The sequence below is a fragment of the Coregonus clupeaformis genome, chromosome 35, assembly GCF_020615455.1.
Source record: "Coregonus clupeaformis isolate EN_2021a chromosome 35, ASM2061545v1, whole genome shotgun sequence".
Lineage (NCBI taxonomy): Eukaryota > Metazoa > Chordata > Actinopteri > Salmoniformes > Salmonidae > Coregonus > Coregonus clupeaformis.
In genome coordinates this window covers 41,483,477-41,500,754 of record NC_059226.1, presented here as the reverse complement: position 1 = coordinate 41,500,754, position 17,278 = coordinate 41,483,477, and the positions used below count along the sequence as shown (strand labels likewise).

The following is a 17,278-nucleotide window of genomic DNA, read 5'->3' as shown; positions in this document are numbered from 1 at the left end:
ATACAACAGGTGCAGACATTACAGTGAAATGCTTACTTACAGCCCTTAATAAAACAACAACAAAAAAAGTGTTGAGAAAAAAAAGAGCAGAAGTAAAATAAAGTAACAGTAGGGAGGCTATATATACAGGGGGTACCGTTGCAGAGTCAATGTGCGGGGGGCACCGGCTAGTTGAGGTAATATGTAACATTCCGTTCATTATCTACAGTAAGAATCTAGAGATGTAACATGTTTTCGAGTTGAGCTATAGCTATACAATGCTACTATCAGGTTCATCAACGTTTCACTGTTATTTAATGCTGCGTTTACACAAGAAGCCCAATTCTGATTTTTTTTTGATTTTTTTGATTTTTGATTTTTTATTTTTTTTTGTCATTTAGCAGACGCTCTTATCCAGAGCGACTTACAGGAGCAATTAGGGTTAAGTGCCTTGCTCAAGGGCACATCGACAGATTTTTCACCTAGTCGGCTCGGGGATTAGAACCAGCGACCTTTCGGTTACTGGCACAACGCTCTTACCCACTAAGCTACCTGCCGCCTGATCTTTTACCTTATTATTGACAGCAGGTTGGCATTTATTGGGATGACTAATGTTCTGGAGGCAGCTCTGCACGGTAGTCACTAGCTGGCACAGCCACAAAGTCATAAAATATTATTTTAAACCTAACCTTAACCACAATGCTAACCCTTTGCCTAAACCTAACCTTAAATTAAGACCATATTTTTGTTTTCATGAATTTTTACGATATTGACAATTTTGACTTTCGATCTGGCCCTTAAACGTCAACCTGCTTATTGGCAAAATAGCTGATCTGGTTGGTCAAAAGATCAATTAGAGAAAAAAGATCAGAATTAGGCTTCCTGCGTAAACAAGTTCAAGTTTATTTGTGGTATGCACACGATACACATGGTATACACAGTCCAACGAAATGCTTACTTGCAGGTTCCCTCTCGACAATGAGACAACAATAAGAAATAGTCAAAGATAAGAATACGAACATAACAAGGAAATTAGCTCAGTAGAATTGAATAAATGTAGCAGAAGTATAAATACAGGAAGTGTGTCAGGGAAGGGGATTGGAGAGCAAGGAAGGGGGAGGACGGGATTGAAACAGCCTGTCTGTTGTGTTGATTGAATGTTTTTGGTTTTGTCATTCCCAGGGTATCACTGGAGAGGGAGGGGCTGCTGGTTTCACAGGGCCAAGGGTAAGCCATTTTAATAGCTGCTTTATCTATTCACTTGATGCCCATTTGAATACAACCCGCAATTGTCACGTCTCCTCCCGTCGCTCCCCCTCCGGCGCTCTGATTCGCCGGTCTACTGAGCCACCGGTCTGAGCGCACTACCTCGGCAACACTGGAATGGAAACCCAACGCACCCTAATCACCTCCAGCGCACCTGCACCTCATCATCACCCCTATTTATCCCTGGACTGTTCTGGATGATGTTGTGTGTGATTGTTTAGCTTCGTGTCGTTTACTCTATTCTTTGTTATTTCTCTTGCGCATTGTTTAGGTAAACCTTGACCTTGTTAATTCCTGCGTCTGCGTCCTGCCTCTTCGTGTACTCAGTACTCTTCACAGCAATAGGGGGAAAGTAACCCTGCCCCTCTGCAGAGAAAATGTATCTTCCAACTGAAATCAAAATCATATTTCAAATTTTTCAATACAGAAATACAATTACCTAATACATAATGGAAACCTATTGTGTGGCAAAATGTAGTTTTTTTTCCAATGCAGTTTTGTTTCGTTCAGTCCTATTCTTCACTAGTAAAATAAGGTTTATAACTAGGGCACTGTGTTTTTGTTAATCATGTCACATGACCTAGATTTTAATCTTTATATAAAGCTTTTTCATCAAACTGTCCCCTTTTTTTTATGTCAGCACCATCCTCTGACAATTGCTTTAATTTTTGGTCTAATTCTCATTTCTGGAAAAGGCTTCAAATCCAGGTCATGTGACATGATAACCAAAACGCGAGGCCCTGTTTATAACATACAGTGCTGTAAAGACGTTGTTGGTAGCTGACCAGTGGGTGATTGTATGATTGTATCGTAGGGTGAGCGTGGCACCCCAGGAGAGAGAGGTGAAGTGGGAACTAACGGACTACTGGGGCCTAAAGGTATTTCAGGGGGAACAGGACCAGAGGGACCAAAGGTAAGTACTACATCACAAAGGTGAACTTTAAAATGTGTATGTATTTATTTATTCATTCATTCATTTAACCAGGTTGTCAAAAGATATCTCTTTCACGAGGGAGGCCTAATGCAGATTAACAATGTAATGATAACCTCAAATATCCATGGTATTTCCCACAAACATATGATATGAGAGTTGTTTTTGTGTGTGTTCTTCCCCCCCAGGGTGGGTCTGGGACTAAAGGAACAGTTGGGGACATAGGAGCCTTAGGCCTGCAGGGGATGCCAGGGGAGAGGGGTATCCCTGGTTCTCCTGGTCCTAAAGGAGATGTGGTAAGTATCTGTGTTGGAGGGGAAAATATCAACCAGAACTTGGTTAAATCCACAAAGTAACTCCAGAGTCCAAGACACTAGAAGAAACTGCAAGTTGTAACCCTTCAGAGTGTTGTATTCCATACTATAGCTGGGTTGGTGAGGGTTCATTCTGCAGTCCTGTTCTGCTGACCCTTCTTCTCTCCTCAGGGTTCAGTTGGTGAGAAAGGAGCCGAGGGTACTGCTGGAAACGACGGGCCCAGGGTGAGAGTCACCTTACACATACATATCTACACATATCTTTATGAGTCACCTAAATGGATTACATCAATGGATTTAAGCCAAAATAACATCTTAAAATGTCACTCACTCACAACAACATTTTGTTACATTAAAGATGAATGATATAATGTCCAAATGTAGTGACGTCATCATAACCAATTTTACGCCCTGGGTTGAGTGTAGTCAGCTTTTGATGCACACTCTAGTTTCATTGGTTGCAAAACCATAGTAAGTTGTTCACAGCAAGTTGTCGTATATTTGAAGTCCTGTTTGTTTTTCATTTGAAGGGGACTTCCTGGTCCAGTTGGACCAACAGGAGGCATTGGGCTCAATGGTAATAAGGTAAAGCGATCATCACTCAAATGTATTCATAAAGCCCTTTTTACATCATCACTTGTCACAAACTGCTTTTATAGTAACCCAGCCTAGACCCCAAAGGAGCATCCACTATACCACCAACAGCACTTAGACAGACAGACTAGTTGAACATACACTGTAGCTGAGAACACTTATCCATATTAAGGCCTCAGTGCATACCACAGATACCCAGACAATATATTATATTTGTTTGTTTTAGGGAGAGGCCGGCCCTAAAGGGCCCCCCTGGACGTCGAGGAGCGAGAGCAGTCACCGTAAGTACTGTGATTAGTTTTGTAAAAATTGACGCACGTGAAATTCTGTAAATTGTCTTGTGTACAATTGTCCCACAGTAAAAAAGACAATTGCAACATACTGTTAATAGTTCTCATATACCTCTGTATTGACCTCTGACCCTCCATATGTTTTAGGGGGCTTCTGGAGAGCCTGGTCCAATCGGTGCAGTAGGATTCCCTGGGCCTCCTGTGAGTGGCTTTCAAACAATGTTAAAGGGCCTGTCATGCCAAATAGTGTCTGCTATGACAGGCCCCGCCCTGTTGTATGGTGTCCCTTGATGTTGTGCTAATTTGTCAACCTTGGCTTGGTGTTGTTACAGGCGTTGTCTGAACAGATTATGCTGCAAACATCCTCCTGTATAATGTAGAATTGACCTTTCAGTTCTGAGCGAAAATGTCGTCTTGAGGCTAATGGGCCAAATCCGAATCCTAACTTTGATGTCATTGGGAAACTTCTGTGAACATTTCAGTAATGGTCAAAGTTAATAACCATTTCCATATAACCACATAGTAACCGTATCCATGGTGAGGCTTGGAAGTCGTTTTGCATGGTGATTCATCTGCCCAGTAATCGTGGTTATTGTGTCCGACTCTTCGCAGGGTCCCGATGGGCAACCCGGGGTCAAAGGTGAACCAGGAGAGGGGGTCAGAAGGGTGAGGCTGGAGCACAGGGACCCCAAGGAACAGCTGGTAAACTTGGTTCACAGGGTCCTGTTGGTGTGACTGGACTAAAGGGGGCCAGAGGAACACAGGGGGCCGCGGTGAGTGAGTCGTACTGAGGGTTACGTATAACGGTTGGAGCACTTTACCATGGTATTTACTGTAGAAATAGACCTGGTCATGGTTACTCAGCACAGAGTATGAATGCTTTCCTAGGGAATTCACTGAATTTGTAGTATGTTGATGTTTTCTGATAAGAATTTCCTCTGTCATTTTCAGGGTGGGTCTGGTTTCCCAGGTTTCCCAGGGGGAGTTGGTCCAGCTGGCTCCGCTGTGAGTTAATCCAACTATCAACCAATCAAATCAATTTATACCTATGAGATCACCAATAAATGATTTCATAAATCATAGAACAATATAGTAAAATATGTTATTATTTTATTCACGTTGTCTCTCTACTCTTCCAGGGTGAGGTAGGGGCGCCTGGAGACATTGGTACCCCAGGGAAGGCAGGTACTCCTGGACTTAGAGGTGAGAATGGAGGCCCTGGGCGTGTAGGAGAGAGAGGGGCCCCGGGCCCAGCTGGTGCCCGGGAGACAAGGGAGAGCCTGGAGAAGATGGACCAGGGGTAAATATGAGAGAGTTACACAAGTAATAGTTTTACCTGTATTGCTTCATCTTTTGTTTCCATCTAAAGTGGTTTACAGAGCGAGACGTCTCTGCCATCCTCCATTACTCTACACTTATTTTGCTATATAGCAAATATCTGAAGTTACCATTGGCCAATGGGATGGATCCACCTGTTAAAAGGTCTTTGTTTCTGACAGGGCCCTGATGGGCCGGCGGGACCACCAGGCATCTCAGGACAGAGAGGTGTTGTGGGCATACCTGGAGTCAGAGGAGAGAGCGGGATGGTTGGGCTCCCCCGGTACTGCTGTACGTATGAGGCCTAGTCGATGGAACTCAAGTTCACATTCACCATTCATTTCTATAGCCTTGAGAGCAGTATCATTCTACCCAGAGCAGAGTGATTTGAGTCCCAATCGAAGACTATACAGTACACGCATATACAATTTCCATTTGTGTCCTGACCAGTGATCTCACACTTATTTTCCCAGGGTGCACCCGGAAAATCAGGTGCCCCCGGAACTCGGGGAGACAAAGGTGCTGTTGGTGCAGTCGGGTTAGCAGGGGCAACTGGACCGAGAGGAGACCCTGGTCTTGAGGTATATCATTTAACTTCATTGACCCATGACTGTTCTTTCTGTGGGTTCAGTGAACCCATTTCCATTAAAACCAACTGTGGATTAAAACTCACATACACACCTTTCATTCATGTGGGAACTATAATAGTTCACCTGAAAAGCAGGTCTTTACTGTAACAGAAGGATACTGTACTATACAGCACAGGTAAACTTAATGCAGCAATCTGTCTTTACAGGGTAATGCTGGGTCTGATGGGGTACCTGGCAAGGATGGACTTATAGGAGCCAGGGTAAGACACAACTACAGATGGACAAGAAACTTTATGGAAATGTATGATCAAACTATTTCACCAGATAATGTCTGTCTGTAGGGAGATAGAGGGAATCCTGGTGCTGAGGGTCTGGCTGGAACTCCGGGGCTTCATGGCTCTGTTGGTCCAGTCGGCACCTCTGGTGTCCCTGGGAAGAGGGGAGACAATGTGAGTAACCTGGACATTGCCACAATGCCATTGCCATTGCAAAGTGAATTGCCACACCAACATTCAGAGCCTTCTAACCCTGAGACATGACTGTAGACTCTTATGGAGTTAGAGCTCATAGGAGTCTACAGTGTTTGAGGTCAAATCCAGTACAAAAATATATGCACTCACTACTGTAAATCTCTCTGGATAAGAGCTTCTGCTAAATGGCTAAAATGTAAAATGTAATGTTTCAGAGTTAAGGGCTGTCATGCTCTGAGTAGATGTGGCAAAGTTGGTAGTAGGAACCTAATTTCAGGTTGCTTCCCTTGACATTGGTTTTGTGTTTTTCAACACTAGGGTTCCAGAGGGCCTCCAGGACCCCAGGGAGAATCAGGGATCCGGGGGAAGCTGGTAAGAACACCTCTATTACATTTCCTACGAAGTAGAGTAAACTACTAGTGGTAGTAGTTTGCTTTTTGATTACTGAAGTACATATAAATTAGTGATGAGCACTGATATGGAAAATCTCAGTTTACTTTTTTTACGGAACCAATACCGGTATCATATCAATTTGAATGAATAACATTGAAACAGTTGAATAACATTGCACTTCCATGGCTTTGTAAAGTTCAGACAGCTACTTGCTGATTGCCCATTGGGCCAGGTGTGTATGCTCTGTGGGCCTGACATACCCAACCAGTTTGAATACAATGGGAAGCCCGTTCCAAGTTTTAATGTCACATGGAAATGTCTTTCTTGCTAACTCAAAACCCAACAATGCAATAATCAATAACAATGTATTACTAGAAAAAAACACACAAGGAATAAGAAATATGAAATACACTATAAAGTAAGTAAGTAAGTAAGCATACTATATACAGGAAATATTTAAAAGGTCAGTTCCAATACCATATTTACATGTGCAGGGATACTGGAGTGAGGGACGGTAGTAGATATATATAGGTTATTAGACAAAAGGATATAAATTCAACAGAGTAGCAGCAGCTTGTATGTGAGTGGGTGTGCGGGTGTGTAGTGTGGCAGCAGAGAAAATAATCTATGGCTTGGGTGGTTGGAGTCTTTGACGGTGTGATGGCCCATCAGCAGACAGGGACGTTAACTAAATTGAGAGCCTGTGAGAGGGTTCTGTGTCTGCAGGAACAGTCTTCTATGCTCTTTTACATAATAATACTAGATTAACAGCAAGGATAAACCGCTATCACGATATGCCTTGCTCATATCGATATCGAACTATATCGATAGCATATTGAATTATCGATATTGGTGCCCACCACTAAGATGAACCTATGCTACTGAAACAGTAACCTGTATCTATTGACATAGACCAGTAAGCCCACGTTGCATTCGCCTCAAATGAATGTTATGGAGAAGTTAGATATTCATCTGGATAAATCTGCTCACAGTAATTTACAGCAAATGTTAATGTATTTATTTTTATCCTAGGGGCCTCAAGGGCCACAGGGAGACAGGGGAGCCAAAGGAGACCAAGGAGAAAGGGGGCAGAAAGGACACAGAGGCTTCACTGGATTGCAAGGCTTACCTGGGACAAGAGTAAGGGAAAAAACGGCCCAAACGCTATTAAAAGGCATAATCTGTCATTTAATTTATGGAAAATCGTATTAACCTGGCAAAATCAATGATATGATGCTATGATTATTAATTATTGTCAGCCAATAACAGGCTAATTTAATGGGCTTCTGTTTGTAGGGACAATCTGGGGATGTTGGAGCTCGAGGAATTGTAGGACCTACTGGACAGAGAGTAGGTGCACTGAATAACCTGTTAATGCCTCAGTATAATGGTCCATTTGTGTGTACTGTTTGTTTCCCTTCATAAACCCCATTGTGTTTCTCATCAGGGCCCCCCTGGTGTAGTTGGCCCCGCAGGAGGTGATGGACAAATCGGGCTGACCGGGCCCATGGGCTCCCCTGGATCAAGAGGAATAAGTGGAGACATCGGACCTCAGGTGAGACGTTAGAGACTATTAACCAGTGGTTCTGTTGTCATTCTGCTGGTTGGATCCGCTATGACTTTCAAATGGATATCAGAATAAACCAGGCTTTGTATGTTGATAAGTTGAATTGCTTGTCTGTAATGCAAATAAGTCATAAGTGACACATTCACAGTGTTTCTAATGTAAAAGAAGCCAACAAGCAGACATGGCATATCAAAGGACAGTAACATACCTGTTTTCTTGACTTCTCGCCTCTTTCCCAGGGGCCTCCTGGAGATGATGGTCCACCCGGTCCCCCAGGGACCCCTGGCCCTCCCACTGCTGGGGCTGATATGTTCAGCCTTGGCAGCTCCTTTGACTACGACTACGGCGAGGACCAGGATGGACCACCTCCACCCCCAGAGTTTAACGGGGATGAATCAGCCCCCCCTCAACCCCCTCCAGAGTCCAACTGGGACGACTCCGGCCCCCATCCCCCTCCAGAGTTCAACGAGGATGAGGCGCGTCCCAATAAGGCCTCAACCGTCCTCAGGGCAGACCAGGGCATCCAGACCACGCTGAAGAGCCTCAGTGGAAACCTGCAGAACATGAAGTGCCCCGACGGCAGCCAGGCCAACCCCGCCAAAACCTGCCAGGACATCAAGCAGTGCCACGCCCTTAAAAAGACCGGTGGGTCCACTATTCACCAACGACTGTGTGTTGTTTCTTTTCTTGTTTTTTAGTTGCTTTTTGTCTTGCCTATTCTTTACTCAAGCTTTTGATTTGCTGCGATGTGGAAACGTTTTAGTTCACGGCCAAGTGTTGAGTTTCCTGCTCTTCCCCTTCAGCATAGAACTGTGTGTTAGTTTGGGTGATATAGATGAATGAATGTATGGATACACTTGTTTTGTGATCTTAACTTTATTGACAAGTGGGGTCAGTGTGTCTAGTAGATGATGAGGTAGCTGAAGAGATACTAAGCTGATGTGTATCTATGTTCTGATACTTGGTCTTTCCATGTCCAGGAGACTACTGGCTGGACCCCAACCAGGGAAGTACCAAGGATGTTATCAAGGTGTTCTGCAACATGGAGACTGGTGAGACCTGCATCTCAGCCCACCCCATCTCAGCCAGCATCCCTCGCAAAACATGGTGGACCAAATCTACTCCCACTGCCAGCAAACCTGTCTGGTTTGGAGCAAACATGAATGGAGGAACTAAAGTGAGTATATAAAATATACCCAATGTCTATTCAATGAACGCAAGTAGTATATAGATGATAGCTTTACATTGTGGAAACCTCTAAAGCGGCCAACTGCTTCTATGAATACACTAGCTACCATACTGTATAATAAATTCACCACAATACTGCTTTAAAAACATACATCCTCTGCTGCCTTGATTATATAGCAATGGAATACCTGGAGCTGTTTGTGAAAAACCGTTACACCTCCAGGTGTATTTTTCTAACATTTATGTAAAAACTGAAATGTTGATGAATGTATACTAGTGTCCCTGTTAAATACTTGTGTTCAATAAACATTTGATTCCAGTTTAGCTACGGCAACAAGGAGGAGTTGCCCAACGCCGTAACCATTCAGATTAGGCTAATCCGCCTGCTGTCTAAGGAGGGTGTCCAGAATGTCACCTACCACTGCAGGAACAGCGTGGCCGTGAATGACGGCGCCACAGGCAACCTGAAGAAGGCTCTGGTCCTCAAGGGCTCCAACGGACAGGAGGTCAAGGCTCAGGGCAACGCCCGCCTCAGATACACTGTCCTGGAGGACGGCTGCTCCGTAAGTCACCTAACTACCTGCCTACCTACCTATACTTACCTATACCTACTTCTACCTACAGTATACCTACCTACCTACCTGCCTATACCTACAGTATACCTACTATACCTGCCTACCTACCTACCTATACCTACTTCTACCTACAGTAGACCTTGCGAAGGTTTTCACCCCCCTTGGCATTTTTCCTATTTTGTTGCCTTACAACCTGGAATTAAAATAGATTTTGGGGGGGTTTGTATCATTTGATTTACACAACATGCCTACCACTTTGAAGATGCAAAATATTTTTTATTGTGAAACCAACAAGAAATAAGACAAAAAAAACAGAAAGCTTGAGCGTGCATAATTATTCACCGACCCAAAGTCAATACTTCGTAGAGCCACCTTTTGCAGCAATTACAGCTGCAAGTATCTTGGGGTATGTCTCTATAAGCTTGACACATCTAGCCACTGGGATTTTTGCCCATTCTTCAAGGCAAAACTGCTCCAGCTCCTTCAAGTTGGATGGGTTCCGCTGGTGTACAGCAATCTTTAAGTCATACCACAGATTCTCAATTGGATTGAGGTCTGGGCTTTGACTAGGCCATTCCAAGACATTTAAATGTTTCCCCTTAAACCACTCGAGTGTTGCTTTATCAGTATGCTTAGGGTCATTGTCCTGCTGGAAGGTGAACCTCCGTCCCAGTCTCAAATCTCTGGAAGACTGAAACAGGTTTCCCTCAAGAATTTCCCTGTTTTTAGCGCCATCCATCATTCCTTCAATTCTGACCAGTTTCCCAGTCCCTGCCGATGAAAAACCTCCCCACAGCATGATGCTGCCACCACATTGCTTCACTGTGGGGATGGTGTTCTCGGGGTGATGAGAGGTGTTGGGTTTGCGCCAGATATAGCTTTTTCCTTGAATGCAACTCTGCCTAGAAGGTCATCATCCCAGAGTCGCCTCTTCACTGTTGACGTTGAGACTGGTGTTTTGCGGGTACTATTTAATGAAGCTGCCATTTGAGGACCTGTGAGGCGTCTGTTTCTCTAGACACTCTAATGTATTTGTCCTCTTGCTCAATTGTCCACCGGGGCCTCCCACTCCTCTTTCTATTCTGGTTAGAGCCAGAAGTTTTCAGCTGTGCTAACATAATTGCAAAATGGTTTTCTAATGATCAATTAGCCTTTTAAAATGATAAACTTGGATTAGCAAACACAACCTGCCATTGGAACACAGGACTGATGGTTGCTGATAATGGGCTTCTGTACACCTATGTAGCTATTCCATTAAAAAAATCAGCCGTTTCCAGCTACAATAGCCATTTACAACATTAACAATGTCTACACTGTATTTCAGATCAATTTGATGTTATTTTAATGGACAAAAAATTTGCTTTTCTTTCGAAAAGAAGGACATTTCTAAGTGACCCCAAACATTTGAATGGTTATATATACAGTGGGGAGAACAAGTATTTGAACAAGTGTATGCTGTAGTGTTAAGAGTTCCCTTCACTGGAACTAAGGGCCTAGCCCAAACCAAAGAAAACAGCCCCAGACCATTATTCCTCCTGCACCCAACTTTACAGTTGGCACTATGCATTGGGGCAGGTACCGCTCTCCTGGCATCCGCCAAACCCAGATTTGTCCATCGGACTGCCAGATGGTGATGCGTGATTCATCACTCCAGAGAACGAGTTTCCATTGCTCCAGAGTCCAATGGTGGCGAGCTTTATACCACTCCAGCCGATGCTTGGCATTGCGCATTGTTATCTTAGGCTTGTGTGCGGCTGCTCGGTCCATGGAAACCCATTTCATGAAGCTGCCGACGAACAGATCTTGTGCTGACATTGCTTCCAGAGGCAGTTTGAGTGTTGAGTGTTGGAATCGAGGACAGATGATTTTTACGCGCTACGCGCTTCAGCACTTGGCGGTCCCGTTCTGTGAGCTTGTTTGGCCTACCACTTCATGGCTGAGCTGTTGTTGCACCTAGACGTTTCAGCTTCACAATAACAGCACTTAAAGTTGACCAGGGGAGCTCTAGCAGGGCAGAAATTTGACGAAATGACTTGTTGGAAAGGTGGTGCAACGTTGAAAGTCACTGAGCTCTTCAAGTAAGGCCTTTCTACTGCCAATGCTGGTCTATGGAGATTGCATGGCTGTGTGCCCGATGTTATATACCTGTCAGCAACGTGTGTGGCTGTAATAGCCGAATCCACAAATTTGAAGGGGTGTCCACATACTTTTGTATATATAGTGTACCTACCTACTATGGCTGTTTCGGTGACCGTAATACCGCCACACCGGCAGTCATGAGATATGACAGCAGTAAAATTCAGCGTGACTGTTGAGTCATGGTAATCTCCTCTTATGCACTCTGGACATGGATTACTAGTTCCCAACTCGCTAACGATCATCAGGTCACTAATGGCCTGGTACTCAGGGTCTATTGTCCCTCTAACCACTCTGACATCAATGCAAATGCGATCGAAAATCACATCAAACACTAACGGTGATTGAAAAAAATGTAATGACCGCCACAGCCCTACTACCCATCTATACCTACCTGCCTACCTGCCCGCCCGCCCAACCAACCAACCAACCAACCATCTACCTACATAAGTTGTTGAATGTTTGAATCAGGTGTGCCAAAGTTGGTCTGGGAAGTGGGAACAAAAGTATTTTAGTATTGAATATTTTATTATGATCCACATTCGCTAGTACTAAAGCAGCAGCTACTCTACCTGGGGTCCACACAACACATAAATCAGAACATAATACAGAACATTAATAGACAAGTACATCACAAGGACAGAACTACATACATTTAAAATAAGTAGACAAGCGTTCATACATTTATGACTTCATAGTCATGTAACTGTGGTTCTGTCCTATTATTTACTTGTTTACGTTGTATAGGACAATGAGTTGAATTCAGAAGTATAGATATGTCTACTTATCCTCCTGTGTCCGCAGATATCGAATGGAGACTGGGGCAAGACTGTGATTGAGTACAGGACTCAGACGCCAGCCAGACTACCTATCGTAGACTTGGCCCCCATGGACATAGGCAAGGAGGATCAGGAATTTGGCCTGGACATCGGACCTGTGTGTTTCTCCTAAACCCAACACACATGGATGGATTGATTTCTTTAACCCTTTGAGGAGTGCATTTTTTAGAACGCCATCCTCAGTTCTCAGTTTAAAGAGGCAATCTGGATTTCAAACATTCTTCAAGAATCAATGGCTATATATCATTCATTTAAAATATTGCCCCTTTAAGAATTAGGTTTCAGTTCAATAACTAATAATGATTAGACCCACCTGTTGTATAATGAACAACAACCCCTTGTGATGTCATCAATTAGAATCGGTTAGAATGTTGTCGTCCATTCTCCTCCAAAGGGTTAATTATTCCCAAGACTCTTGGACTACCTGCTGAAGCAATCAGCGTTGTACATAAAGGCCGGGCGGAGAAACATGTCCTGCCTGCTACTAAATTATTTATTGCATTTTTCCAAGATACAACTAAAGTTGTTAGTGCAATGGTACTGGTAGCAATTATTATTGAGGAATGCAGGTGAATTGTATTAGAAGGTAATTGTGACATAATGGAGTTTCAGGTCCTGAAGGTTTAAGCTTGTTGAAAACGTGACAATTTATGGAACTTAAGTTATGAGTGTCAGTGTTGTATGACGTTCCATCATACAGTTTCTCAGTGAATGCCACTAAATAGATATACTTTCACTTGATGTTGAGACAAAAACAACAACAATTGTATTCCTTTTTCAAATGTAAATGAAACATAAGAATGTAAATTGCCCTTCACACGTTTATTATTCCTGTTTATTGTTGATATTATTATATTTTCTTCTTTCGACTGATGGTGTTACACCCAATAAAATGAATCTCATGCCCTTTTCAGTCAATCTGGTTTAAGGTTCAGGACAGGATGAATAAAACATACCTTCCTATTCAATAACAGCATTTGAATTATGCAGGGTAACAACTTTGGTTTTAGAAGTGGGGGGACATCATTTTATTTTTTTGCAATTTCAGAATGTGGGAGGGACATGTCCCCCCTTCCCCAGTGAAAATTGCGCCCCTGGAATTACGAGGTTGGGGATATTTACATTTACATTTACATTTACGTCATTTCACCAATAATCCCAGAAGGAAAAATTAACAAGAGCAGACAGACTATTTATGTTTGATTTCTTTATTAAAATACTGTCTAATTTGTAATTAAAGAAGGATATAATGACAGTTTACATAGAAATCCTGGTCGGTCAACTTTCACAAAGCCTATATTTTTTGGAGAGATATAGATGCTCTTCCTTGATTAACATCCATACAGTTGAACTCTAATATATTGGCACACTTGCACGATTCACTATTTCTTCAAAATAATTTGTTGAAAGTTAAAGAACGTTGGTGTTCACGCATGTATTTGTTTGATTTATAACTGCACAGGACCAAGAAAAGAATTATAAACTGAAATTTAGATTTTTCACTTCAACGTTAAGAAAAATGGACTGGACTAAAGGTGGTAAATTGCAGGTGGCTACAGGGTCAAAATAGCCATTCAACCAGTTTTGAAAATTGAAAACAGAATATTCTGCTCTATTGCACTCCATTGTAAAGTGCAAGGGTGCCGATATATATTAGAGCGCAACAGTAGATGAACATGGCACTGAGTTTATTTGCCATGCGTAATAAATCTTACAAGAGCTCTTATATTAAAGTCAACATTAAAAACTGTAAGAAAGTTTAGAACAAGCAGTAACAATTATAGGCATAATTAATTAAGTCAAATTCCCCCAGGAAATGACCACACATCCAAAGAAAAATAAAAGTTCAGGGTTGAGTGGAACAACATAGACCGATGATCAGAAGCAGGTAACAGTACACTGTTTCTCTCATCTCTATCAAATGCAAAATGTAGAAAAACTTTTAACCAACTAAAGTCTCCCACTCCCAAGGGAGATGTCTGTATTCCTAATTTCTGTAAAACTTCATCAACAGTGGGCACAAGATCATCTCCAAATTCCCAGAGGCTTCTGTCGAGGACCAGCTGCTCATTGGTCCAGCTCTCTCTCTGAGCCTTTTTCACCTGCATGATCTTACACACGTCGGACGGAACCCTCACAGTGTCCCCATAGTTCTGTGTCACCTCAAACATGGCCGTCTGCAGCACCAAACGGGGTTGACCACCATCTTGTAGGAGCGGAAGGCGTCTTCAAGAACAGGCTCTCTATAGATGTAGTCCAGCAGATCCACCCCCGGCGCCCTCCTCTGTGCGGAATGGTCTGGCGTAGCGGTACCCGGCTGTGGCAGGGAAGAGGTGCGTCTCCATCAGGAACACGGCTGCGTCGGGGTGCTGCCCCTGCAGGTCCTCCATGAGGGGCAGCAGAGAGCTGTGTGAGACCGGGACCAGGAGCTGATCAACGTCAGCCAGGAGGACGTACGCGACCTGTACATGTTCCTGTAGATGCACTCGTTCATGATAGTCAGCTGGCCGTTTAAGTGGATATCCCCTTCCAGCTCCTGGGCCTCCCACCCAGTAGAGGGCTTGAGGAAGTGGTTGATGGGCCAGCCGATCACCTCCAGAGTGCCCTCCTCTACGTAGTGCTTGAGGACCTTCTCCAGGTCAGGCCCACAGCTGGTGAGGTAGAGGACAACCCTCCGCACCCCCCAGGAGCTTGTAAAACTCCATGGTCTGGACAAACTGTTGGACGTTGTTGTAGTCTCCAAACATGCTGGACATACACACGGTGAGGTAAAAGGGGGAAGTCCTCCTCCCGTCTCTCCCGGTTTTGGATGCTCAGAAACGGCCGGATGAAGGCGTCCCTGGCTGTAGAGAGATGTGCTGAGAGTGACGTGCGTGGCGTTGCATCCTAGTCCTTCGCGTCAAAGAATGTCTGCAGCCACATACGGGTATCCATAGTGGACGCTGTGGCGTTCCGACAGCAGCTGGAACGACCTGGGGCGTGTCCAGAGCAGCACAACACACAGTACAGAGACATGGGTCGGTCTCTGTTGACCATGGCAACGATGCGCGTGGCTCCCCCTTTCCTGTGGTCCTGGTATGCAGACACCATTAGATGCATTGAACCCTTGACTGGTGTTACAGTCTCATTGGCTGTGTGAAGAGGGCAGGTAGAGAGATCAGGGGGAGGAAGGCAGCGTACTTCAGTAGAGTTGGATCTGAAAGTCACCAATGGGTAAGACAGTGTGACAGACACTGTGACAGACAGACACAGGATGATCAAACCGACTTTCCATATCTGACTCCTGGTTTGGTGCACGTCAGCCATCTGATCTATTGGAGACCTATAGGAGGATCATGTCACAATCAACAATCATGATGATAACACAACGATAGTAACAACAACAACCGTCATCATCATCACAAACATCCTCACTATCCCTGTCATAATCAAAACATACACAGGAGTATTATCAGTGATGCACTGAACAATCAGACAGAGAAAATCAAGTCAAACTAGCTTTCAATCAGCTTAAACCTGTCATTCTGACAGCAACATTCCAACGGTGTAATTAATACATTTCATATACAGTATGCTATAGCAAAAATTTATCATTTGGTTGTGTTCATGAAGGCCTTGGGTAACAACATTAGCATACCATTTTTATTTTATTTCAATTAACACGATAGCATTTTAATTAGTTTATGTTACTGTAGGTTATATGTACAAACTAAAAAACACAAACATTAAAGTGTTCAATCAATTTTATTTGTGGAGTGACTTTGTTAAAACTATGAAATAGAAAGCATATGTGTTGGAACATTGTAACAGCTTATTTTTATAAAGACAAAATAAAAGTAAAATAACCCAACCACCCAAAGCAGTCAAGACGCGCGGTCAAATGATGACATCTGTCACGATCGTCTGAAGGAGGAGACCAATGCGCAGCGTTGCGAGTGAACATGATGACTTTATTAACTTAAAGCAACCACGAAGAAAACAACAAATGACGATCCGTGAAGTTCTATACTGAATACTACTAACAGCAACAAAGAAACAATAACCCACCACACAAAGTGAACTCACACAGTATAAATATGGCTCCCAATCAGAGATAACGAGCCGACAGCTGACACTCGTTACCTCCGATTGGGAGTCATACGACTAATCAAGAACAATTAACCAAACATAGAAAATGCACAACCAGAAATCCCCAACATAGAAATACACCCAAACAATGAAACTAAACAACCCTGGCTCAAATATCAAGGTCCGTGGAGCCAGAGTGTCACATTACCCCCCCCTAAAGGTGCGACCTCCGGGCGCACCAGCATACAGTCTCGGGGAGGGTCTGGGTGGGCGTCTGTCCCTGGTGGCGGCTCTGGCCCAGGTCGTGGTCCCCACCCCACCTTAGTCACTATCCGCTTCCGTATTCCCTTCCTCATGACCACCCCCCAACTAAACCCCACTGGATTAGGGCGGCACCGGACTACGGGGCAGTACCGGACTAAGGGGCAGTACCTGACTAGATGGCGGATCCTGGCTGGCTGGCTCTGGCGGATCCTGGCGGGACGGCTCTGGCGGATCCTGGCGGGACGGCTCTGGCGGATCCTGGCGGGACGGCTCTGGCGGATCCAGGCTGGACGGCTCTGGCGGATCCTGGCTGGACGGCTCTGGCGGATCCTGGCTGGACGGCTCTGGCGGATCCTGGCTGGACGGCTCTGGCGGATCCTGGCTGGACGGCTCTGGCGGATCCTGGCTGGACGGCTCTGGCGGATCCTTGCTGGACGGCTCTGGCGGATCCTGGCTGGACGGCTCTGGCGGATCCTGGCTAGACGGTTCTGGCGGAT

General features: G+C 44.3%; 1 pseudogene; it reads left to right on the top strand.

The window, feature by feature from the left end:
- The window catches only part of LOC123481023, a 26,336-nt pseudogene extending 13,139 nt beyond the window's left edge, over window positions 1-13,197 (top strand).
- Window positions 13,198-17,278: the final 4,081 nt, after the last annotated feature.